This window comes from Dama dama, chromosome 23, assembly GCF_033118175.1.
Source record: "Dama dama isolate Ldn47 chromosome 23, ASM3311817v1, whole genome shotgun sequence".
NCBI lineage: Eukaryota > Metazoa > Chordata > Mammalia > Artiodactyla > Cervidae > Dama > Dama dama.
In genome coordinates this window covers 66,349,772-66,374,292 of record NC_083703.1, presented here as the reverse complement: position 1 = coordinate 66,374,292, position 24,521 = coordinate 66,349,772, and the positions used below count along the sequence as shown (strand labels likewise).

At 50.0% G+C, this 24,521-nt stretch overlaps 1 protein-coding gene and 1 long non-coding RNA gene across 7 annotated transcripts in view; one reads left to right on the top strand and one right to left on the bottom strand.

The window, feature by feature from the left end:
* Positions 1-549, bottom strand: part of SRC (SRC proto-oncogene, non-receptor tyrosine kinase) — a 56,284-nt gene extending 55,735 nt beyond the window's left edge. For 4 of the 5 annotated variants that reach the window (XM_061127245.1, XM_061127246.1, XM_061127248.1 and 1 more), the window contains exon 1: positions 331-548. The gene's annotated coding sequence lies outside the window, so the exon portion shown is untranslated. Of the gene's footprint in view, positions 1-330 lie in introns of all 5 variants that reach the window. The other variant, XM_061127247.1, reaches the window with a different exon arrangement.
* A 2,898-nt stretch (positions 550-3,447) lies between these two features.
* Positions 3,448-17,027, top strand: LOC133045093 (uncharacterized). Of its 2 annotated transcripts, none has more exons than XR_009690118.1 (4): positions 3,448-3,640; positions 12,767-12,969; positions 13,050-13,219; positions 15,692-17,027. It is a non-coding gene; the product is annotated as an uncharacterized LOC133045093 (long non-coding RNA). The 2 variants fall into 2 exon arrangements; XR_009690119.1 differs by lacking the exon at positions 3,448-3,640 and adding an exon at positions 3,745-3,864.
* The last annotated feature ends 7,494 nt before the right edge of the window (positions 17,028-24,521 follow it).

Here is a 24,521-nt window from a genome sequence, read left to right as displayed (position 1 = left end):
CTGGCCTGGGGGCTCAGGCCCGGCTCGCTGCTCTCAGGGGGCCCGCAGAGGGAGGGTGAGCGGGAGGGGGGATCCTCGCGCGGACAAGACCCCTACGCCCCCCACCCAGCCCCCTCCCCCCCGCGGCATCACAACAAAAGGCCGCGACAGACAAGTCCCGTTGCGCCCGCCCTGCGCTCCGGGATCGCCGCTGGGCTCGAGGGGTGAGGGTTGGAGAGGGGGGCAGGAGCCCCCGCGGCCCAGCGATCGGACGCCAGGGTGGTCCCCGGCCCGGGGGCTCCCTCACGCGGGCCGGGAGCCGGGGCCGGCGGAGGGGCGGGGGGCGCTCACCTGGACCGGCGGGCAGGCGGACGCACCGGGCAGACAGACGCACCGGAGGACGGACCGCCGGACGGCCAGGGGTTCGGGCACACGGCGGCCTGGCCGCTCCGGCTCCCGGGCCGGAATGGATTCCGGGCCGGGAGAGACAGATCGAGAGAGAAAGGGAGGCGGAGGAGGAGGAGGAGGAGGCGGCGGCCCGGGGAGGGGAAGAGGAGGGAGGGAGCGCGCGAGCAGGGAGGAGGGGCCCGGCAGGCCGCCGGGAGGGGGAGGAAGGAGGAAGCGTGCCGGGACCGGTCCCCGCCGGTGACCTGGGAGAGTCCCGCGCGCGGCCTCCCCACGCCCGGGGTCCCGGCGGCCAGGGAATGGAAGGGCGGGGGCAGCGGGCACGGAAGCCCCGCCCCCCACCCCGCCCTGAGAGTGCTCCCTACCCATGGGGCACCCACCCATCAGCTCTCAAGCCAAAATGCCCTCCCCGACTCCTCCCAACCCATCCATCCAACTGACCCCAAATCTACCTCTCATGAAATTATTACTAATAATCAGTAACAGCAGCACTGATGGAGCACTCATTCCTTACTAGGTGCCACGCTAAGCTGTTCAGGTCAACTTTAGGATCTATTTCTACCAACCAAGTGGACTGAGTAGGCCAATGATCACCCCCATTTTACAGACGAAGAAACTGAGGCACAAAGAAGGGACTCACCTGACAAGAACCAGGTCTTGGACCCTCCCTTGACCTGAATTTCCCAGACTGGGGACTGAGGCAGGCAGGACAGTGTGGTAAGGAGCAACACTTTTATCTTATGCATTCATTTTAATGTGCATCAGAAGAAAAAAAAAAGTAACTAAGAAGCCAGTAAGTTCCAGATAAGGAACTTACAAGGGGCTTCCAGTAAGTCCCTTAGTGAAGTAAAGTGAAGTCGCTCAGTTGTGTCCAACTCTTTGCAACCCTGTGGACTGTAGCCTACCAGGCCCCTCTGTTCCTGGGATTCTCCAGGCAAGAATACTGGAGTGGGTTGCCATAGCTCCTTAGGAGAGGCCAAAGCAGGTATTTAGTGGCAATTATACTCAGTGGTAAAGAACCTGCCTGAAAGTGCAAGAGATGTGGGTTCGATCCCTGGCTCGGGAAGATCCCCTGGAGAAGGGAATGGCAAACCACTCCAGTATTCTTGCCTGGAAAATTCCATGAACAGAGGAGCCTGGTGGCAGGTTTCAGTCCATGGGATCGCAAAGAGTCATATACAACTGAGCACATCTGCTAGTCCCGCCCTTGGCTTTTCACAGGTCCTCCTGGGATTTCTGGGGCTTCCCTGGTCGCTCAGAGGTTAAAGTGTCTGCCTCCAATGCGGGAGACCCGGGTTCGATCCCTGGGTTAGGAACATCCCCTGGAGAAGGAAATAGTAACCCACTCCAGTATTATTGCTTGGAGAATCCCATGGATGGAGGAGCCTGTAGGCTAGAGTCCACGGGGTCGCAAAGAGTCGGACACGACTAACCAACTTCACTTTCTCTTCTTTCACTTTCCTGGGATTACTGCACAGGGGAAGGTGGGCCTGAATCCAGCCTTAAATGCCACCATCTGCCTCTGTTTTCCTTCTCTGAAAGTTTTCCCATTTCACAGATGGGAAAGTATAGCCCAGTCCAGGTCAAGTGGTAGAAGCCTGGACTTCTCCTGAGAGGAACAGGGAGGGAAACTCTAAACTATGGGAGTCAAGGGCCTCAGGGTACAATACAGTATCTGGGAGACCGAGAATGAGCAAGGCCTTAAGCCAGACTGATCTGGGTTCAAATCTAGACTGGTTGCCCAGCTGCTCTACCTTCTACGAGTCCATCACCTTCCCCAGCCCAGGTCCCCTCGCCTATGAAACAGGAGCAAACATGTCCACAGACGACTTCTGGGAAGGTTAGAACTGACAAGAGGGTGGCTGAGGTTGTGCTCAACCAAGGTAAAGCGCTCATGGTTGGTAAACTGAGGCCAGAAGGGGAAGGGGCGGCTTGAAGTCCCACAGCAAGCCAGCAACAGAGCCAGCGCCAGAAGCCAACCCGGGCTGGTGAAATGGCTGCAGGTATTTGCAAGGCTGGCTTAAAGATTAACCACAGCTTCCTAGGATATACTGGGCGGGGCCCTAGCTGGAGGAGCAGGTTTCTCAGCCCTCATTCACTCCTCAGACAGGCCTGCAGGCCTTTGCTGGGGGGCCTGGGCTGAGGGTGGGAAGTTCATCCAGTCGTGTGCTGAAGCTGGCTCTTCTCTCGTGCAGGAGCAGATTGGGTTCGTCTCTTCCCAACTCCACATTCAGTGATATCATGTTGGTAGCTTGACGTCAGCAGAAGTGGAAGTTTTAACACTGCAGAAACCAGCAGACGCGACAAATCAAGGCTTTTTTTTTTTTTTTTTAAATTCCAGAGAGCTAGTTGTTAAATATTTACCAGCCCATCACTAGATTCATCCCCAGGAGTTCAGTCGAAAGTTCTGGGCTACTTCTAAAGCTTGGATGACAAGAGTGCTTAAAAGCATAGACTTTGGACCCGCAGACCTCGGTTCAAGTTCCGTCTCTGCCACTTCATGGTTACTTGAGGGGAGCAGAATTTCTCTGAGCCTCACTATGCCAACCTCCAAAAGGAGCCAAAGAGAGTGCTCCCCTCAGAAGACTCACGTGAACGTGAAATGAAGCGATGTCCCCTCAGTGTGTCTCAGCCCTTTTCACACCCTACCGCCGTCTTGAAGGAGGGGGGCAGCTGGGACGCCTCTTGGCTCTGTGAGCACATATGTAGCCTTCCACCTGGAGCCACCAGTGTCTCGGCTCAGCCGCTGAGGTTCTCAGGAGATCTTTCAGGAGGATGTGGCCAGCACGGTGGTTTCATGATTGAGCGTTGGAAGAGTTCGTTATTTTCAACCACCCCTCTGGGTCTTCACTCAGGCTGTAACCCCCACCAGGAATGCTCGCCCCACCTCTCTAGCTTCCCAACCCTCCCTGTCCATCATGGTCCTAAGTAAGTGTGGCCTCCTCCAGGATAAGTTTCCTGACAATCCTCTGCTGGAGGCACACCCCAAGCCATTTGGGAGTGTCTGTCCCCACCCAGAGGGCAGGGACTCTGGCCTGTTCCCCCGGCACAGAGTAGGCACTGCCAAGCGACGCTCTCTAGCCAAGAGAGCACTGGGGTTAGGGATATACATACAAGAGTTCTAACTCTTTCATTCATTGACTATGTGATCCTGCCCTCTCTGAGCCTCAATTTACTCATCAATAAATTGGGAGCAATAACTTTACCAGGATTATGCAGGTGCAAGAGTTGCTTGCTGGTCTAGCCTGGGGAACCGGTAAGTGACTCTTTGTATATTATTTTGCTTAAAAGATTGTTAGTAAAACAGCAGCTCATTGCTTCATACCTGCCAATCATTCATCTTTGTCCATGGACGGCAAACACTGGTCACCGGTAGTATACCCACCCCCGTGCCAGGCCTGGAATGCCAAGAGGGATAATTTCCCAACCCCACGCACCCAGCAGATGACAGATGTTATTGATGTCAACACTGTGGAGATGGTGAGCACCAGCTGTATACAGTTCTCTGTCTCTGGAAACCCTCCTCTCTTTTCCTCCCCCCAACCTGGGTCAAAGCCACAACCGAGGGCAGGATGGAGCATGTGGGGTGAGGCCTGGCTCTTCACAGCTGGCAGCAGACCTGTGGTGAGAGTTTTCCCATGCCATGGGATCAGGGCACTGCCTGCACCTCCCCCAGGCTATTCGCCTCACCCACCCTGAGCCCAGCACATCCTTGGAAAGCCACTGGGAAGCTGACCCATCCCAGGCGCTGGGTGGGAAATTCCAGACCCGCCCTCTCATTCCCTAGATAGTCTGCTGAGATTCGAAGAACCAGGCTCAGGGCTGCAGAACAAGGTGGAAAAGAAGACAGACTCTGGCCTGAGGCTGTGAAATGGGTTTGGCACCTCTCATGGCACTACAATTTACAGTTTACACAGAGATGTCCAGTGTATCAGCCTTGCCAACTGCTCGGGCCTCGCTTAGGAAGCCTCAGGCAGTTCAGTTCAGTTCAGTCGCTCAGTCGTGTCTGACTCTTTGCAACCACATGGACTGCAGCACACCAGGCCTCCCTGTCCATCACCAATTCCCGGAGTTTACTCAAACTCATGTCCATTGAGTCGGTGATGCCATCCAATCACCTCATCCTCTGTCGTCCCCTTCTCCTCCTGCCTTCAGTCTTTCCCAGCATCAGGGTGTTTCCCAGTGAGTCAGTTCTTAGCATGAGGTGGCCAAAGTATTGGAGTTTCAGCTTCAGCATCAGTCCTTCCAATGAATATTCAGGACTGATTTCCTTTAGGATGGACTGGTTGGATCTCCTTGCAGTCCAAGGGACTCTCAAGAGTCTCCTCCAACACCACAGTTCAAGAGCATCAATTCTTCAGCGTTCAGCTTTCTTTAGAGTCCAGCTCTCACATCCATACATGACTACTGGAAAAACCATAGCTTTGACTATGGGAAGCCTGCCTCCCTGTTATCACAGCAGCTTGTTCTACCCTGAAGCGTCTGCTCTGGTCTGTCTGCCTGGAATGCCCTCTACCCGCCAGCCCCTGGCTAAGCCTTACTCTTCTTTACTCTGGTCAGTTAATATTTACCAAGCATCTACTATGTGCTAGGATCTGTGCTCTGTGCATTCACCTCTGGGATTCAGTAGTGAACAAGCCAGGTCTGGTCTCTGCCTTGGAGATGCTCACAGTCTGGAGGAGCAGGGAAGAGTGACGGTGTGGTGCTTGGCACAGTGATGAGCAAGCACTGGGGGCTGGAGGGAAGGGGCTCTGACTCTGCATATGTGATGGAGTCTGGGTGAAGGAAGGAGGTTGTCTATGGAGAATATAGAAGCCGGAGGAAGTAGTTGCAGGTGAAAGATGGGCAGAGAAGGCATTCCTGGCAGAGGGACCAGCATGAGCAAAGACACAGAGGCTGAAAACCCTGTTTGGAAGCAGGAGCAGGCAGTGCTGAAGGAGCATAGTGTAATGAGCAGTGGGTGCCTGGGCTGGGGGAAGGGAGGTGGGAAGGGAAGCTGTGGGGAGCCCTGAAGATGCTTGAATGTCAGGCTTGGCTTCTGTCCTGGAAGCGACAGGGACCCATGGAGGGTTGGTGGAGAGGTGCTGTCCCTGAGCAGGGGGCAGATGGAGGGGTGGGAGGAGCAGTCTGGAAGCCTCTGGGCTGATGGCAACTACAGCTGAGGACCAGCAGAGGTGGAACCCCTGGCTTACAGGGGTGTAACCTGTATTCCAGGGAGTGAGGCCAAACTGGCCCAAAGGCCTAAGACCCAGGACGCCAGGGAAGTGCCTGCAATCCCATGAGAGCCAGAAGGAGCTGGGAGCAGGTGAGCGTATGTGTCCTCAGAGGCCGGCCTCTGGAGGGGTGGTCAGCAACACAAGGCTCTTGCAACATCCGCCCACCTCCGGGGAGGGATGGAGACAGTGGGCACCTGAGCAGATAGAGCCCAAACGAAGACCTACAAGTGACGGTGCTGACCTCTGAATGCCACCCGGCACACTTAGAATCCTTGCGGCCCACCTTCTGGGTCTGTACGATCACTTCACAGATGGAAATGTGTGATTCCAATTTCTATTCTCGGCCTGTAGTCTGGAGGCAGAACAGAGGCTGCCCGTGTGAAAATAGGGGCGACTCTTGCCCCGCCACTAAGAAACCCAGCTATTCATCACATCACTCCCCTCAGTTGAGGCCCAGAGAGGGACAGACACTCTCCCAAGGTCACACAGAGAGTCACTGGCCGGCAGAACCAGCCCTCTTCCACCCCAAGCCTCCTTCCGCCATAATCTCAGAATGTTTGTGAGAAAAGATAAAAGGAACTAGGGCCCTTGATCTGCCTGGCCTGGCAGCAGGGCAGAGGGCAGGGCGGAAATCTGTAGCCAGAGCTGTGACCCCAGACATCAGAGGGGGTGAGAAACCTGCTCAGCTGAGAGGAGACAGTCTGCAACAGGAGAGCTTCAAAGAATGCTTGTGAAAATAATCAGCGTCGCAACAGCCCACAGGGACCGTGTCCAGAGCTCCCTGGGCAGTGCCCTGTTCTGGGGTCTGTGCATAGCAGTGTGTTCTTCACGGCACTACAGGGTAGGAGCTATTGTTATTCCTATTGCACAGATGAGAAAACTGAGGCGAGGCAAGGCGATGCGCCCCGGGGGAGGGAGGGCAGGACCTCGATCTCAAACCCTCCTGAGTCTGAAACTCAGGCTCTGTGGTTCTGTCCCACCCAGACCTTGGGCATATTTCACGTCCAGTGGGGAGAGGCGAGACCCACAGCACTGGACGCCACCCCTGACCCCTCCTACCCTGAGCCTCCGCTTCCATCTGATGGAACGTCTCCATCGCCCACATTTCCCAGGCCTATTGGGTAGATGGAACGTAGCAATGTTCTGTGGGAGTACTTTGTAAAGTAGATACTAAAGAAGAAAAAAATGGTAACTCAAGGAGGGGTGCGTGACTCCCAGTTCATTAGATGGGGGGTGCTCACAGTGGCTTCCTTCCTCCGAGAGAGGACAGCATGGGGTAGGAGGCAGCAACATTACCTTGGAGAGACCCGAGAAACACTCCCTCAGCCAGGTGGTCAAGATCTACATCAACAGGGATAGGTCACGATGATAATATGTACCCTTGATATGATATGATGAACATAACACTTCACCTCTGTGGTCTTCCTTCCCAGAACCCACAGTCCCAATGTAATCATGAGAAAGACATCAGACACAGTCCAAAGACATTTTACAAAACAGCAGACCAGTTCTCCTCGAAACTGTCAAGGTCATAGAAAACAAGGAAAGTCCAAGAAATTTTCACAGCCAAGAGGAGCCTAAGGAGACATGATGATTAAATGTAATATGGCATCCTGGTTGGGATTCTGGAACAGAAAAAGGACATTAGGGGAAAACTTAGCACTCTGAATGAACTATGGACATTAGTTAACGATAGTACCTGAGATTGGTTCATCCATTGGAACAAATCTACCATCCTCACGGAAGATATCAGTTATAGAGGAAACCAGTTAGGGAGTATATGCCATGTTGGGATTCCCTCGTGGCTCAGTGGTAAAAAATAATCTGCCTGCAATGCACGAGATGAGGGTTCAATCCCTGGGTGGGGAAGATCCCCCGGAGAAGGAAATAGCAACCCATTCCAATAGTCTTGCCTGGGAAATCCCATGGACAGAGGAGCCTGGTGGGCGACAGTCCACGGGGTCCCAAGAGTCAGACACGACTTAGTGACTAAACCACCGCCACCATATGCCATGTTATGTTCTATAACAAAGGACAGAATTTTAGGATAGACAGGAAGCCAAGAGAACTGTCACTAAACATTTCCTTTTAAAACTTGGAAAACCAAGGACTGGGGAATGGAAGAGATTTTCCCAAGGTCATATGCAAGTTCATGACAGCCTGAACTAGGATCAAGGGTTCTGGATGGCACAGGTATTTATCAAATACCTCATGTACACAAGACACCAGCCTAGGTCCTTGAGAGTTTCAGGGTTTTGTCCACAGGTCAGCGCCTCCCCTGGCCGGGTGTGCAGGGACGCAGACCCTGCCCATTGAGGGCTCTCAAACCAGAAGGGGAAACAGATCCTGAAACACTCTGAGCAGGAGAGCCAGAGAGCCATGAACTTCCATGTCCGGAAGATTCAGCCCCACCGTCTGCAACCCACGTGATCTTGCTAAGCTTCACTATGCTGCTGCATGGAAAGCAGCTGGTAATGGAACCTTCTCTCCGTGATGCTCAGCGATGCTGAGAGGAGGAAATAAGGTTTTGGAGCTGTGGGGGATCTAATACGGCACTTTGGGCGCTGAAATTTCTCAATAAACAATGATTCCTTATTTTCAAGTGCAGTCTGAGTGCTGGAGAGCTCAGAGAGGGAGCGATTTGGCAAGTTGCTTTGGTGGGGCTTTCCTGGGGCACTTCCTAGGTGAAGGACCTTTCGATTGGGTCTTGAAGTATGGGAAGGAGTTTGCCAGGGAGAGAGGATGTGGAAACTGCAGCCCCAGCTACCAGAGTTCACTGCCTGGTCTGGCAGAGAAGGAAACGCATCGAGCTGCTCTCTGAGGGCATTCCCACGGGATGGGACTTCCCCATTTCTTGGCCTTGATGCCTCCTTCCTGGCCTCCCCTGGGCTTTCGGATTCACCACTGCCTTGAGTCAAGGGCAAAGGCAGTGGGGATGGGCGAGGGCGGGGGCGGCCACCAGAGCTGAACAACTCCAGGACTGTCTGGAAATGAAACCCAGCCCTGCCTCCCACTCACCAGCTGAGTGTCGCTTATACAACTTCCTCCTTCTGTTCTTGTTCAGGAATTACCCGGGGCCGGGCTCTGCTGGTTGTGGGGACTGCCCCAAAGTCTGGGCCCAGAGCCTCCTGGGGTCTGCTCTGGTCACTCCAAGACTCAGACACTTGGTCTCGTGTCCCGCCCCTGCCCTCCAAAGTACACTTTCTCCTTCCTACCTCCGTTCATCTGCCAGTGATTGCCCACCCTCTCCCCTCCACTGGTCCAAACCTCAGTTGCCCTCCTCAGCCCATCCTAAGCTCCTCCCGGGGGCCTTCCGCAGAGACCCGTCCTGGTCCCTGGATCCTCTCTGCCCATTCATGCCTCCTGCCTGGCAGGGAGATCAGCAGCGAGCTGATCAGCACGAGCCCTGTCTTTGCAGCGGGGGCCTCTAGGCTCTATGTCCCGTGCATCCTGCGGGCTCTGTCCACACCCAGGGTGGGGAATCGTAAGTCTGGTACGGCCTCTGCATCGTGTGATCTTGGGCAAGTCCCTTCCCTTGTCTGGCCAGCGCTGTTTCCATAGTTGCTGAAGGGAAATGTTCAATGCCACGTCCAGGGAGCCTTAATTAAGGGAACAGGCAGGGAAGATGGAGAGGGTTGCCCCACCCCACCCAATCCCCATTCTGTCGACCCCAATACAAAGCTTCCCTCTGAGTGGAACGGGTAAAAGGCAGACTCAGAGCTTCGGTTCACTGGAATTTCTGGGTGGAAACAGACATGGGGGCCTGGGAAAGGGGCCTATGAGGTGGCCAGACATCATGATTAAGAGCAACTATGAAGACAGGGCTTTGAATCCTGCCTGGATATTTCTGTGGCCTTGGGCAAGGCACCTGACCCTATCATCCTCACTGGTCTCACTTGTAAACTAGGGGTAACTGTACACATTTCCTTTGGTTCTTAGCGATTAGCATGACACATGCTTCTTCTTCTTGTTAGTCACTCAGTTGTGTCCAGATCTTTGTGACCCCATGGACCGCAGGACACCAGGCTTACCTGTCCTTCAGTATCTCCTGGAGCTTGCTCAAACTCATGTCGATTGAGTCAATGATGCCATTTAACCACCTCATCCCCTGTCACCCCCTTCTCCTTCTGCCCGCAATCTTCCCCAGGTCAGGATCTTTTCTAATGAGTAGGCTCTTCACATCAGGTGGCCAAAGTATTGGAGATTCAGCTTCAACATCAGTCCTTATTGAATATTCAGGGTTAATTTCCTTTAGGATTGACTAGTTTGATCTCTTGGCTCTCCAAGGGACTCTGAAGCGTCTTCTCCAGCGCCACAGTTCAATTCTTTGGCACTTAGCCTTCTTTATGGGACCATGACATATGCTAGATGCTCAGTAAATGAATACTATTACTATTGTTATTATTATTATTATTATTTTTGGTGTAGCCAGTTTATGGTTCCATTAGAAAAGTGGACAGCTGTGACAGTCTTAAAATTAGCAGTGTACATCTATATATTTTGCCCTGGAAAGAGTTCATACTCTACTAGTACATTTAAATGTTATAGTATTAAAAATATAATCCCATTTCTGTTTTTAAAAACATGTGGGAGTAGGGAAAATAAAAGGAATAAACACTACCATGTTTTGAGCAGTTGTCCCGGGGATAGGGGGTGAGGGGGTAACTCACAGATGAGCTTAATAATTTTTTCTTCTGTGCTTATAGTTATGTTTTAAATTTTCTAAAATGAGGTCATGATTTTTGTTGTTGTTCAGTTGCTCAGTCGTGTCAGGCTCTGCGACCACATGAACTGTAGCATGTGAGGTTTCCCTGTCCTTTCCCATCTCCCGGAGCTTGCTCAAACTCATGTCCATTGAGTCGGTGATGCCATCCAACCATCTCATTCTCTGTCGTCCCCTTCTCCTCCTGCCTTCAATCTTTCCCAGCATCCTGGTCTTTTCTAATGAGTCGGTTCTAACATCAGGTGGCCAAAGTATTGGCACATCAGCTTCAACATCAGTCCTTCCAATGAATATTCAGGATTGGTTGAGGTTGTGATACAGGGGCAACAGAAAGTGATAGAGATTATTTGTGACTCGATCAGCTGCCTCACTGGTCTGGACGCCCAGGGCCAGGCTTGGTCATAGACTCCACAGCTCAGGGCTTCTGGGGGCCAAGGTCCATGAGGGTGAGCTGGCCCTGCACCTGGCCTCTCCCCCCCGACTCTGGGTGACCACCCCCTCCCTCCACCCCCAGGTGCCTCCACCTGGGATCCTGTGGCTCATTTTGCTCCCGGCCGCACCTGATGAAGAAGAGCCAGGCTCCAGGGGAAGTGCCTGGTTCTCTTCCATGATGTTCTGGGGCCCTGCTCTTTCCCTTCCCCTAGACCTTAGCTCACCCTGTGTATGTCCACAAACCCTTCCAGGATCGGGCAGAGGCAGGTAATGAGGAGGGGGGCTCCTTGGCCCGGGGCCTGGGTTTGGGGCCGAGGGCACAGCCCATAGTAGCCCGGGAGGAGCCCACAGTCTGCAGGCTCCCACTCATCTCCATCTTGGTCCGGTTCTCCCAAAGCAGAGCCTGAGGCCACACTCCTCTGGGAAGGGATCGCAGAAGCCTCAGGGAGGGGACAGGAAGAGACACAGAAGAGGACAGGCCAATAAAGCAGGCTGATCCAGGTGACTGCCGGAGGCCACAGGTGCTCCAGTTCCTCTGAGACCTCAAATGAGTCTCAACATGCCTCCACAACTGTCCATCCTACGGAGATTTTGTCCCTTACTTCTGACTCCCTTTGGCTTCGGGATAGCCCCCGGGCTGTTAACTCCCTCACATTCCATGACCAAGCCTGCTCCCTCCCTCCAGAGAGCCAGAGGGAGAAGAGTCCAGAAGGGAGCACCCACCCAGCTTCACCCCAGCCCCCCTCCCATGTCTTGGTCTCTCTCTGGAGCTTAGGACCCATCTGTCCATCATCCTCCAGACCTTTTCCCAGGACACGCTCCCCTCCCCCACTCTGGCATCCTGGATACTCCCCCACCCCCAAAGCTCAGGTGGGCTTGGAGCATCCAGGCAGCATCCGGGCCTCTTCATCATCTCCCAGCCGCTGGTCTCCCCAGGCCCCACTCTTCCTCTAACAGCCCTCGCCTTCCTATTTTCAGGACACTCCGTCCTTCAGTGGCTCCCCTGTGGCCTCAGGCCACAGCCCATAAAGGAGGCCACACAGGGCTGGGCAGCCTCTCCAGTCCTGTCTGCATCCTCCCCAGGGCTGAACTGAACCAGGAGCACTGTCTTACCTTTGCTCTCTATTCCACAAGGGATGATCCTTTCCCCGCCTCTCCTCCCAGGTTAATCCTCTTCATGTTTTGGTCCCTCCCCTAACCCCCTCTAGGCTTCCCTGGTAGTTCAGATGGTAAAGAATCTGTCTGCAATGCCAGAGACCCGAGTTCAATCCCTGGGTCGGGAAGACCTCCTGGGGAAGGGCATGGCAACCCACTTCAGTATTCTTGCCTGGAGAATCCCACGGACAGAGGAGCCTGGTGGGCTATAGTCTTGAGGTTGCTAAGAGTGGGACACGACTGAGCGGCGAACACACAAACACAGTGATCCCCAGTCTGGGTCAGAGTTTCACAAACCTCAGCTGCCTGTCTCACAAGGAATGTTCAGCTGACCATTCCCCCCACCACGGGCCAAGAGCTCCAAGTGGGCAGAGTTTGGGCCGGGGTCATCCTTACACCCCAGAACTGCCGCCCCTCACCCGCAGGGCTTGACACTGAACAGGCCCCAGGCTTGTCCAGACAGGAATCTCAGGCCTGGATTTCCCAGCTCCACAGAAACACTGCCAGGCCTGTCCCGGCCCCTGCCCGAGGCTAACACATTCACCCAGGCTTCCATACCAGGAACTGGGCCAGCCACTCAGGTCACACTCCGAGTCTGGCCTCACCTTCTCCCCTACTCCTGCCAGCTCAGGGAGGGGTTCAGGGGGTTGGGGATCCCAGCAGGAGCCAGAAAGGAACCCGGCCCTCCCTGACTGAGACCTCTCCCATCCCAATGACTGGATCTGGGGACACACCTCCCCACAAGCCCAGTTTGAACCAGGTCTCTTGCCGGCTCCTGTCACTGTGGTCTGTCCTCAACTTCTACCGCATCTGCCTCCCAATAATTAAACTTATTTAATCATCCTTGATGGCTCAGACAGTAAAGAAATCACCTGCAATGCAAGAGACGCGGGTTCGATCTGTGAGTCAGGAAGATTCCCTGGAGGAAGGCATGGCTACCCACTCCAGTACTCTTGCCTGGGGACTTGCATGCACAGAGGAGCCTGGCGGGCTACAGATCATGGGGTCACAAAGAGTCCGACACGACTGAGCAACTGAATACTCACGATCATCCTACAGGTAAGAGAGCTCCCGGGGCCTTGAGCCTAGCTCCCCTTCTGGCTTCTCATTCCTGGAGGTTCTGGCATCTGTGTTTTCAGGGCCTTGGAGGCAGGCGCTGTTTGACTCAGTTCAGCTCAGTAAACCCTGTGGAGCCCTGTCCGCAGCAGGTGATGGTGCCAGCCAGGCTGCCTGCCTTCCCGCTGCACCTGGGGCCAGGACGAGGAGAAGGAGTCCGTCTACCTGCCGGGCACAGGAAACACAAGAGAGGGTGAGAAACTTCCCCAAGGTCACAGAGCCCAGGAGCAGAGTTAAGGACATGGGAGTTGATGAAATATTTACTTTATCATCTTGTGGGTACACAACGGTTGATAAAACACACACAGCTCCTGCCTGTGTGAAGTTCACCAGTAGGTGTGAGGGGTGATGGATAAAAAACCTATAGAACAAACCTATAGAAAGGTGGATCGTTCTACCTACTAGGATGAGAGGAAGCCCAGAGTGTGATGGGGAAGAGTGGGAAACACTGAGGACAGGAGGTCTGGGAGGGCTTCTCAGAGGAGGTGAATTTTAGCTTTGAAGTTTGAAAGATAAACAGAGTGGCCATACAAGGATTTGGGAGGAAGAACGTTCAGGCAAAGGCCTTGAGGTGAGAATGGGCTTGAGTTGGTCTGGGTGGAGCAGTTGGGGTGGGGGGTGCGCAGGCAGAAAGGTGAAGCTGGAGCCTGGAAAGGGGCCTGGAGTTTCCTGGGATGTAGTGAGAGCTTTGAACTTTATTTAAATGCACTGGAAAGCCTATCGATGTTAAGCAAGAGGGAGTGACACAATTCAGTGTATGTTTTTGAAATATCCCCCTGGCAGCTGCTCGCAGGGGGATTATAGGGGGGCAGGTAGGAGCAGAGAGGCAGGTGAGGAGGCTGGGATGCCCTCTGGGGGACTGGTGAAGGTGGCTCAGCCCAGGGGGCGGGGGCAGGGGAGGTGGCAGGGGGGCAGGGGAGGTGGAGGAGAGCATGATTCAATTGCATGTGGAGGAAGCACCCACAGTCCTTGCTTGCATCGGGAGCGTGGGCGCACACAGAGGGCGGAATCGAGATGAATCCCCAAGCTTTTGGTTTGAGTGGATGGAGTTGCCATTAGCTGAGATGGGGAAGCCTGGGTAGGAGCCAGCTGAGGGCAAAAAGTCACAAGTTCAGCATTGGCCAAATTATGTTGGAGAAACCTTTTAAGTATCCATGGTGACGTGGAAAAAATGAATATTTCAGCCAACACTCATTGCACACATTTTGCATCAGGCAATTTAATCTTTTCATCAACCCCTAGGAATAGGTACAATTATTATGCCCATTTCCTTGATGAGGAAACTGAGGTTTGGAGTCGGATATAGCGTAGAGGATGAGAAGAAAGCCAGGCAGAGTCTCAAGAAGCCCTCACATCTAAAAGACCACAGGCAGGGGGTGCCTCTGAAGGGAGTCCTGGGCTTCCCAGAAGGTAGTTCTTCTGGATCAGCCTGATGTTGCCAGGGGTCACATGAGAGAAGGTTGGGATGACAGAGTGTCCAGGGGATGGAGACACAGTGTGAATGCAGAAGAGTGGGGGCCGGGAGCTGGATCACAAGAGGTCTGGGAGGAATGGGAAGGGGAGAGGAAGACAGAGAAAATGGCCTCACACTTTTCAACCTCTAAGTCTGGCTGGGGAGGGCAGGAGAGAGACGCGGGCAGCTAATAGAGGCTGAGGGTCCTGGGCTGCCACCCTGCCCATCTGGGGGCAGGGACGCCCGCCTTTTGCCGGAGGGATGGACACTTCAGAATGACTTCCTTTCTGATATGTTCCAGCCGGTGGTGCCTCAGTGCTGTGTTAGCATGGAGCACTCCCTCCCGCCTGCGGATTTTCTTCAGGGGACAAGGACAGAGCGCGGGGTTAGGGGGGGCGGATGACTCACTGTCACCTCTCTCAACCCCCGGTATTCCCACACAAACCAGGGCTTTGTCACAGCCAAGAGGTCTGTGGGGCACCCTGGTGCTTCCCAGGGACTGTGGGCCCGTAGGGGACCAGCATGCTCAAATGCCAGAACAAGGAGACTTGCCTGGCTGCTGGACTAGGCGCCCTCCACGCTCAGAAATTTAACATCAAGAGGAAGTGGGGTGATGGTGAGGAATCGGGAGATTGGGATTGACACATGCGTACTGTTGATACCTTGTATAAAATAGATGACTAATGAGAACCTACTGGATAGCACAGGGAGCTCTACTTAATACACTGTGGGGACCTGAACGGGAAGGAAGTCCAAAACGGAGGGGATTTATGTACATGCGTGACTGATACACTGTGCTATACAGTAGAAACTAACGCATTCTAAAGCAACTATATTCCAAAAAATCTAATTAAAAAAAAAAGAAAAAGAAAGAAACTAGTAAACACTTTCCCCACTTCAGAAAGTCCAGAGTGACCACAGCTCTCAGCTGAGTTAGCCATCCCCCTGGAAGTGTGCTCCGGGGAGTTTTAGGCCCAGAGTGGGGAAGGGTCTTGCCCAACACCTCATTCCATTGATCAATCCCTCCTTCATCAGTGCCACCAGATGATAAGCCTCTGGCATTGTCACCTCCTCCTGGAAGCTTTCCCTGGTTCTCTTCCAGGCTGGGAGAGGGACTTCCCTTTCATTCCCAAAGTCTCTCAGGTATAATATCACCAGGCTTGCCTATCCGATTGCCTAACCGATTGCCTGCGTGTCCACTTGGCTCCACAGATTGAAGGCAGAGGCCACATCTGATCCACCCCAGTGCCTAGCTCAGGGTCTGCACAGAGCGGAGGTGTGGGTGTGTTTGTTGAACGGATCTCATCTGAACCGAACTGGCGGTGCCTTGTGAAGGGCCACAGACTTTGATCCTTCTCTGGCTCCCAGGCAGAGTACCACGTTTCGGGTTTAGCATCCCTACCAAGTGGACATGCAGAGGCACAGAGGCCCTGAGAGATAGGAAACTGAAAGGGACATCAGGCTTCTCGTGCTCATGTTCCAGGGGAGGAAGCTGAAGCGCAGAGCGACAAAGGCACAGTCCATGGGCTGAAGATCAGAGGGCATAACATGAATCACGCTCAGATGGCCTTGGCCCTGTCCCATGGCTCTCCTCCCAGAAATGCTAAAGTCTAGGTTTCCTCATCTGCAAAACTGGGCTGGATGCAGCAATCTCTGGAAGCTCAGCCACAGTCCAGTTCTGTGAACTCACAGACTCCAGGCGCCGCGGTAGGGGAGGAGAGATCATTCCAGAGGCTGTTTATCATCTTGTCGTACCCCCTTGAGCTCTTGGAGCAAAACATTCCCAAGGAGCAGGGTGATTCATCACAGCACCATTTGCCAGTTCCAGAGAAAAGACAGACCATGAAATACATTCTGCAACTGTTAAACAGGAGACAAAGAAATTTTAAGATTAAGTTTCTCTTTAGCAGACGGAGAAGGAATTGGGATATATATATATATATACACTTTTTTTTTTTTTTACCTCCCAGAGAATCAGGCTTTGAGGGAAGGAAACTATCATGGTTTCAGCCAAATTGTCCCAAAATGCAAGGTGGCATCCTCAGTGAACCCCAAGGACAACATTGCTTTTTAAACAACATGTGGACTGAACCTGACAACAGCAACTGTGACGGCTGACTGACCGGATGTGAGTTAAAACCAAATTAGGTTGACTGCTTTTGTTGTTCTTGGCACTAATCCATTCCAGAACTCTGATGGTCAAAAGGAAGATCAGAAACTTATCTTGCTTGCTCCACTTAAATTAAGCAAAGGAGAGCATGCTGGATGGTTTGGACATCTTGTAACTCAAGAAGACAAGGAGGGAGGTAACAGGTGAGTCTGGTTGGGGGATCTAGGGGGAAACATGGTTTAATTGCGAGAACTTGAATGGTGAGCTTCCACCATTCACAGAAAACCACCGGAACTGCTCCAGGAGTGCAGGAACAGGTGGATAACCCATCTCTTATTTTGAAGTCACTGGATATCTATGCCCTGAGTTTGCATCTCTTATAATACGATTGTTATATTCAAGTCTTTAAAAATGGTACTTCTTGTACATAGGTAGATGCCAGGGGTCAGGGTGGGGGGTGAGAGGGGAGATGGGCAGTTAGTGTTTAATGGGGACAGAGTTTCAGTTTAGGAAGGTGAAAAACTCAGGAAATAGATGGTGGTAACAGTTGCACAGTGTAAATGTATTTAGTGTCAATGAACTGTACAGTTAAATATGGTTAAAATAGTATGTGTTACATTATGTGACTTTTACCTCAATAAAAAAAAATTTTTTTTTGGTCAAAAATGATCTTTATTAAGAATGCATATTCTCATGATTCAAAACCAAATACTTTAAAGGAATGGTATTCCTAATAAAAATTGACATGAAAGTGTTTTAAAATTGTAATAAAAAGCAAATATTTAATAAACCTTTGTCTCTAGAAACACAGACTTTAAGGGTTAAAAGTAACTCCAAACTGTCAGTATTAAAAGCTCACATCACAGAAACGTTTAATAAGCACTTACCAACAGATTACAACAGTGGTGGTAGTTTAGTCGCTAAGTCGTGTCTGACTCTTGTGATCTCATGGACTGCAGCCTGCTAGGCTTCTCTGTTCGTGAGATTTTCCAGGAAACAATACGGAAGTGGGTTAAAAAAAATTTTTTTTTAATTGTGTTTTTCACTCCCATGCCCCGACTAGGCAGAAGTGGGAGTGAACTTGACCTCTTTGACCAAGTGAGGTTGTGTGATAACAGTAAGATATTTCCAGAGATATGGCTTCTAATTTGACTCTGATGTCAAGAAGCTAAGTCTCCTCACTGGGACTGAAGTTTCCCTACCTGTAAAATCATAGAGAAGAGAATGGGTAGAGTGAAAAGAGAGGACCCCTGAGGCATAGGCTTTGAAATCACACTACCTGGATTCTAATCTCATTTTTCTAGCTGTGTGTCCTGAGGAAAGTTGCTTAACTTTTCTGAGCCTCAACTGTCGCATCTGTAAAGCAGAGACAATAACATCTACCCATGGGATTTGCTGACAGGTTAAATAACATGATGTGTACAAAGCACATAGCTTAGTGTTTGGCCCATATGAATTTTTTTTTTTTATGAAGGTGTGGTTTACACAGTGAAATGCTCAGATCTTCAGCATTCAACTTTGATGATTGCATAGCAAGATACAGAACATTTCAATCACTGCAGAAAGTTTTCTCATGCCCCTTCCTAGGCAACCCTTCTCCCGGGGCGGGGGGGTGAGGGGGGTGGGAAACATCTGATTTCTATCACCACAGGTTAGTTTCATCTGTTTTACAATTCCATACAAATAGAACTAGGCAGTACACATTGTATGTGTGTGTTTGTGGGGATGTTTGGCTTCCCCAGCATGACAGTTTTGAGGGTCATTCCTATCACTCTGTGTATGAGTAGGATGCTTCCTTTATGGTATGTACTATTTCATCACATAAATGCAGTACAACTTTTCCATTGTACTGGTGATGAGCCTCTGGGCTATTCCCCGTTTTTGCCTATTATGAGGAAAGCTGCTGTAAATCTTCTCATTAGAATTTAGTAGAAGACTTTCATGGACAGATATTTTCATTTCTCTTGGGTAGATACCTGGGAGTGGAATGTTGGATCATAGGGTAGATGTATGTTGCACCTTTGAAAGAAACTCCCAAATGATCTTCTAAAGGGGTTGTATCATTTCACATTTCCATCAGTGATGTATGAGCATTCTAGTCACTTCAAACCCTCACCAACATTTGGTGTGGTCAGTCTTATGGATTTTGGTCATTCTGGTATCACATCATGGTTTTAATTTACATTTCCCCATGACTAATGAATTCCTGTCATGTGCTTACTTAGAAGATTTTCCAAGGTAGTCCCTCTCCCCTTTGCTGCCATGTAGCTTTCACCCTCTACGATTAGAAGGACTGATGAACAAATAAGAAAGGGAAAAACTGATGACCAAATCTACTGAAAATGTAAGTTCAGTTCAGTTCAGTCACTCAGTTATATCCGACTCTTTGCGACCCCATGAAAGGGCTCTACAAATACAAAATCAAATGTAAGCTCAGCCCTGGAACCCCTCCACTGACTTGGGTTTTCCAGGACTGGGGAGCTAAGGACTTGTTTTTCTTGAATGAATTGGGGGACAAGATCATGGCTGACTTGACGTCAGAATTTTTTTTTTTCTTGGCTGCACCGTGTAGTGTGCGTGATTTTTAGTTTCCTGACCAGTGATTAAATCCCTGCCCCCTACAGTAGAAGTGCAGAGTCTTTTTTTTAAAAAAAATATATTGTAGTATTATTTTGAGGTTTCCCAGGTAGCTTGTGGTAAAGAATCTGCCTGCAATGCAGGGAACATGGGTTCAATCCCTGAGTCAGGAAGATCCCCTGGAGAAGGAAATGGCAACCCACTCCAGTATTCTTGCCTGGGAAATCCTATGGACAGAGGATTCTGGCGGGCTACAGTCCATGGGGTCACAAAGAGTCGGAGACAACTTAGCTGCTAAACAACAAGTACTATTTTTAATTTTTTGAGGAGGCCCATACTATTTCACACAGTGACTGTACCAATTTATATTCCCATCAATAGTGCACAAGGGTTCACTTTTCTCCACATCCTAGTCAACCCTATTTATCTATTTTTGATAATAGGCAAACTAAAAGATGTAAAGAGATATCTCATAGTGATTTTAATTTGCATTTCCCTAGTGATTAGCTGCAAGAGAGTTCCAGAAAAACATCTATTTCTGCTTTATTGACTATGCCAAAGCCTTTGACTATGTGGATCACAATAAACTGTGGAAAATTCTGAAAGAGATGGGAATACCAGACCACCTGACCTGCCTCCTAAGAAACCTATATGCAGGACAGGAAGCAACAGTTAGAACTGGACATGGAACAACAGACTCATTCCAATAGGAAAAGGAGTACATCAAGGCTCTATATTGTCACCCAGCTTATTTAACTTATATGCAGAGTACATCATGAGAAACGCTGGGCTGGAAAAAGCACAAGCTGGAATCAAGATTGCTGGGAGAAATATCAGTAACCTCAGATATGCAGATGACACCACCCTTATGGCAGAAAGTGAAGAGGAACTAAAGAGCCTCTTGAAGAAAATGAAAGAGGAGAGTGAAAAGTAGGCTTAAAGCTCAACATTCAGAAAACTAAGATCATGGCATCTGGTCCCATCACTTCATGGGAAATAGACAGGGAAACAGTGGAAACAGTGTCAGACTTTATTTTTGGGGGCTCCAAAATCACTGCAGATGGTGATTGCAGCCATGAAATTAAAAGACGCTTACTCCTTGGAAGGAAAGTTATGACCAACCTAGTTATCATATTAAAAAGCAGAGACATTACTTTGCCAACAAAGATCCATCTAAGTCAAGGCTATGGTTTTTCCAGTGGTCATGTATAGATGTGAGAGTTGGACTGTAAAGAAAGCTGAGTGCCAAAAAATTGATGCTTTTGAACTGTAGTGTTGGAGAAGATTTAAGAGTCTCTTGGACTGCAAGGAGATCCAACCAGTCCATCCTGAAGGAGATCAGTCCTGGGTGTTCATTGGAAGGACTGATGTTAAAGCTGAAACTGCAATACTTTGGCCACCTCATGCAAAGAGTTGACCCATTGGAAAAGACCCTGATGCTGGGAGGGATTGGGGACAGGAGGAGAAGGGGACGACAGAGGATGAGATGGCTGGATGGCATCACCGACTCGATGGACATGAGTTTGAGTAAACTCCAGGAGTTGGTGATGGACAGGGAGGCCTGGTGTGCTGCGATTCATGGGGTCGCAAAAAGTAGGACACAACTGAGTGACTGAACTGAACTGAATGATTAGCCACATTGAGCATCCTTTCATGTACCTGTTGGACATTTATATATATATATATATATATATATATATATATATATATATATATATATATATATGTATGTATATAGTGGGAAAATGTCTATTCAGATCTTCTGCTTATTTTCTAATTGGATTATTTGTGTTTTTTTATTGAGTTGTAGGCTTTCCTTATATATTTTGGATGTTGATTCACTATCAGATAGAGGACATGAAAATCTCTTTCTACAGTTTCTCAGTTGCCCCCTCATTTTGTTGTTTCTTTTGTTGTGCAAAAGATTTTTGATACTTTTTTTTTCTTTTTGTTGCTTGTTGGTACTGTCAATGATTTTTTTGGATAGGAAGCGGGGAGTCAACCCCTGGACCACCAGGGAAGTTCCCAGAATGTTTTAATGATAAACTTGTCCCTGACTGAATAATCATGTTCACTGCTGCCATTTATAAACTGCCTACACTGCTCCAGTATTAGCATGGTACATGTATTTACACACAGCATGTGTATTTTTACAATAACCCTGCAAGGTTGTTATATGATCTCTATTCGGTGGTCTCTAAACATCAGGTATGAATTTCTTTTCATTTGTTTATTTTTGGCTGCACTAGGTCTTCCTTGCCACACACGGGCTTTCTCTAGTTGTGGTGATCAGGGGCTACTCTTCATTGCGGCGCACGGGCTTCTCATTACTGTGGCTTCTCTTATGGAGCACAGGTTCTAGGCACATGGGCTTCAGTGGTTGCAGCTCATGGGCCCTAGAGTGCAGGCTCAGTGGTTGTGGCGCATGGGCTTTAGTTGCTCCATGGCATGTGGAATCTTCCTGGAGCGGGGATTGAACCCATTTCTCCTGCATTTGCAAGCAGATTCTTATCCACAGACCAGGGAAGTCCAAAGATATGAATTTCTTTGCCTAACACCACACAGCTACATCTCCATGGGATCTAGATTCAAAATGCAACTGTGGCTCCAAAATCTCACTCAAGTTGCTTTTTATTCAGCTATGAAAAGGAATGAAGTGCTGATACATGCTGCAACATCTATGAGCCTCAGAAATATCGCGCTAAGCGGAAGATGGCAGACATAAATGGTCACACAGTGTGTGATTCCATTTATGCCAAATATCCAAAAAGGGTAAATCTACCTTTAGACGGATAGCGAGTGGGTGGTTGCCTGGGGCTGTGGGGAGAGAACAGGAGAAATTGTTTAATGGCTGTGGGCTTTTCTCTTGGGGTGACAAAAATGGTTTGCAACTAGATGGAGATGGTTACACAACACAGTAAATGTAATAAATGTCACTGAACTGAATACTTAAAAAAAATTTATTTATTTGTTTGCACTGGGTCTTAGTTGCAGCACATGGGATCTTCAATCTTCATTGTGGCATGCAAAATCTTTAGTTGCAGCATGTGGGATCTAGTTCCCTGACCAGGGATCGAACCCGAACCTTCTGCATTGGGAGTGCAGTGTTAGCCACTGGACCATGAGGGAAGTCCCTAAAATGGTTAATTCTATGTTATGTGACTTTCACCTCAATAAAATTTTTTTAAAACCCAAACACTTCACCCTGCTGTCTTTTCCTCATTAATGAGCATAATCTTACCACGAATGGTTAAGTCCTTAGGGTAGTAAAGTTCCCCAGCACCTGGTCCCAATCTTTTCTCTCCCAGAGAATCCCCCGCTTGCTTGAGAATTTCAGGGAGGAAATGGCAGCATGACTCAGAGAGTGGGCCCCACAGTCAGCCTGCTGGAGTTCAAGTGCAGGCTCCTCCATGTTCTCATCTGTAAAATGGGGCTGCTACCCGGCTCCTGGGGCTGTTTGGAGGATGGGCCAGTATCAGGCATGTAGTGTCCGGGCACAGGGAATGTTTAGAGGTGACGTTTATTCACTAAGCTCTAGTTAGGGCAGACCACCTGCTTCTTCTGTCACCTGTGCTGCAAGCATTTAATGAGCACCTGCTACATGCCAGGCACTCTTGTAGGCCTTGGGGATTCATCTCTAAGCAAGAACAATAAAATTCCTTTCTTCTTGGAGTTCACACTCCAATTGGTGTATAAGACAATAAACAGACTAAGTAAAATACAGAGTATGTTTCATGTGTGTGTGTGCGTGCTCAGTTGTTCAGTCATGTCCCAACTATTTGCGACCCCGTGGGCCGTAGCCCGCCAGGCTCCTCTGTCCATGGAATTCTCCAGGCAAGAATACTAGAGTGGTTGTCATTTCCTTCTCCAGGGGCTCTTCCCGACCCATACTAAAGAGGAAAAGATAAATAAAGGGTGTGGATAGGAAGTTTTGGGGAAAGATTAGGATTTTTTTTTTTTAATTGTGTTGGCAAGAGGTTTCCCCAAGTAATGTTCTGAGGGCAGTGAGGTGTTTTCATCTCTTCTTGCTGCTATAGCGAGTTAACACAAACTTAGTGGCTCAAAACAACACAAATGTAGTATTTTACATTTCTTGAGTTAGTTCAAAATGGGTCTCATGGGGCTGAAATCAAGGTGCTGGGGGAGTTGTGTTCCTTCCAGAGGCTCCGGGGAAAATTTGTACCTTGCCTTTGTGAGCTTCTAGAGGCTGCCCGCATTCTTTGGCTCATAGGCCTGCATCATTCCAACATTGACCTGTCATCACATCTCCTTCTCTTTGACTTTTCCTACCTCCCTCATTTCCTTATAAAGACCCTTGTGGGGCTTCACTGGTGGCTCAGTGGTAGAGAATCTGCCTGTCAATGCAGGAGACACAGCTCGATCCCTGATGCGGGAAGATCCCACATTGTGGAGCAACTAAGCCCACGTGCCACAACTCCTGAGCCTGTGCTCTAGAGCCCAAGAGCCACAACTGCTGAAGTCCACGCACCTAGAGCCTATGCTCCTCAACAAGAGAAGCCACTGCAGTGAGAAGCCTGAGCACTACAACGAAGTGCAGACCCCACTCGCTGCAACTAGAGAAAAGCCTGAGCAGCAGTGAAGACCCAGCATAGCCAAAAATAAATTAAATTTTATATATAAGTATATACATATATATAAAGACCCTTGTGGTTATATTGGACCCACCTGGATAATCCAAAATACTCTCCCCATTTCAAAATCCTTAATCACACCTGCAAAGTCCCTTTTGCCGTGTAAGGTGACATAGTCACAGGTCCTAGGGATTAGGATGGGGACATCTTCAAGGAAGCCATTCTGTCCACCATATGAGGCATAGAGGACAGCAAGTGCGAAGGCCCTGAGGCAGGGTTTGCCAGGCAATGTTTGAGGAAGATGGAGACCAGTGAAGACCAAGGGGAGTGGGCAAGAGGGGAGTGGTCTCTCTTGAGGTCAGAGAGGGGAAGAAGGTACAATGGCTCTTGCAGATCCTTTTGGGTCCCAGTAAGGACTGTGACGTTTACCCAAATAAGTTGGGAGCAGGTGAGGGACATGACCTTATGGGTTTTAACAGGATGCTTCTGGCTGCTGTGTTGAGAAAAGACTCTCCATTGGAGAGTCTGCAGGATATTGCAGGCGGCTGCAATATCCATGAGATGATGCTAGTTGGACCATGGCAATAGAGGTAAGCAGTGAGATGGATCTCATTCTGGATTTTGAAGGTCAAGTTGCAAGGAACCACTTAAGAATCAAAAGTGAAGTGTCAAGGAAAGAGGAGAGTCAAGGATCAACAACTGAAGGATTGAGATGCTCTCCAAGATGGGGAAGACCACAGAAAGTCAGGCCTGGGGCTGCCGG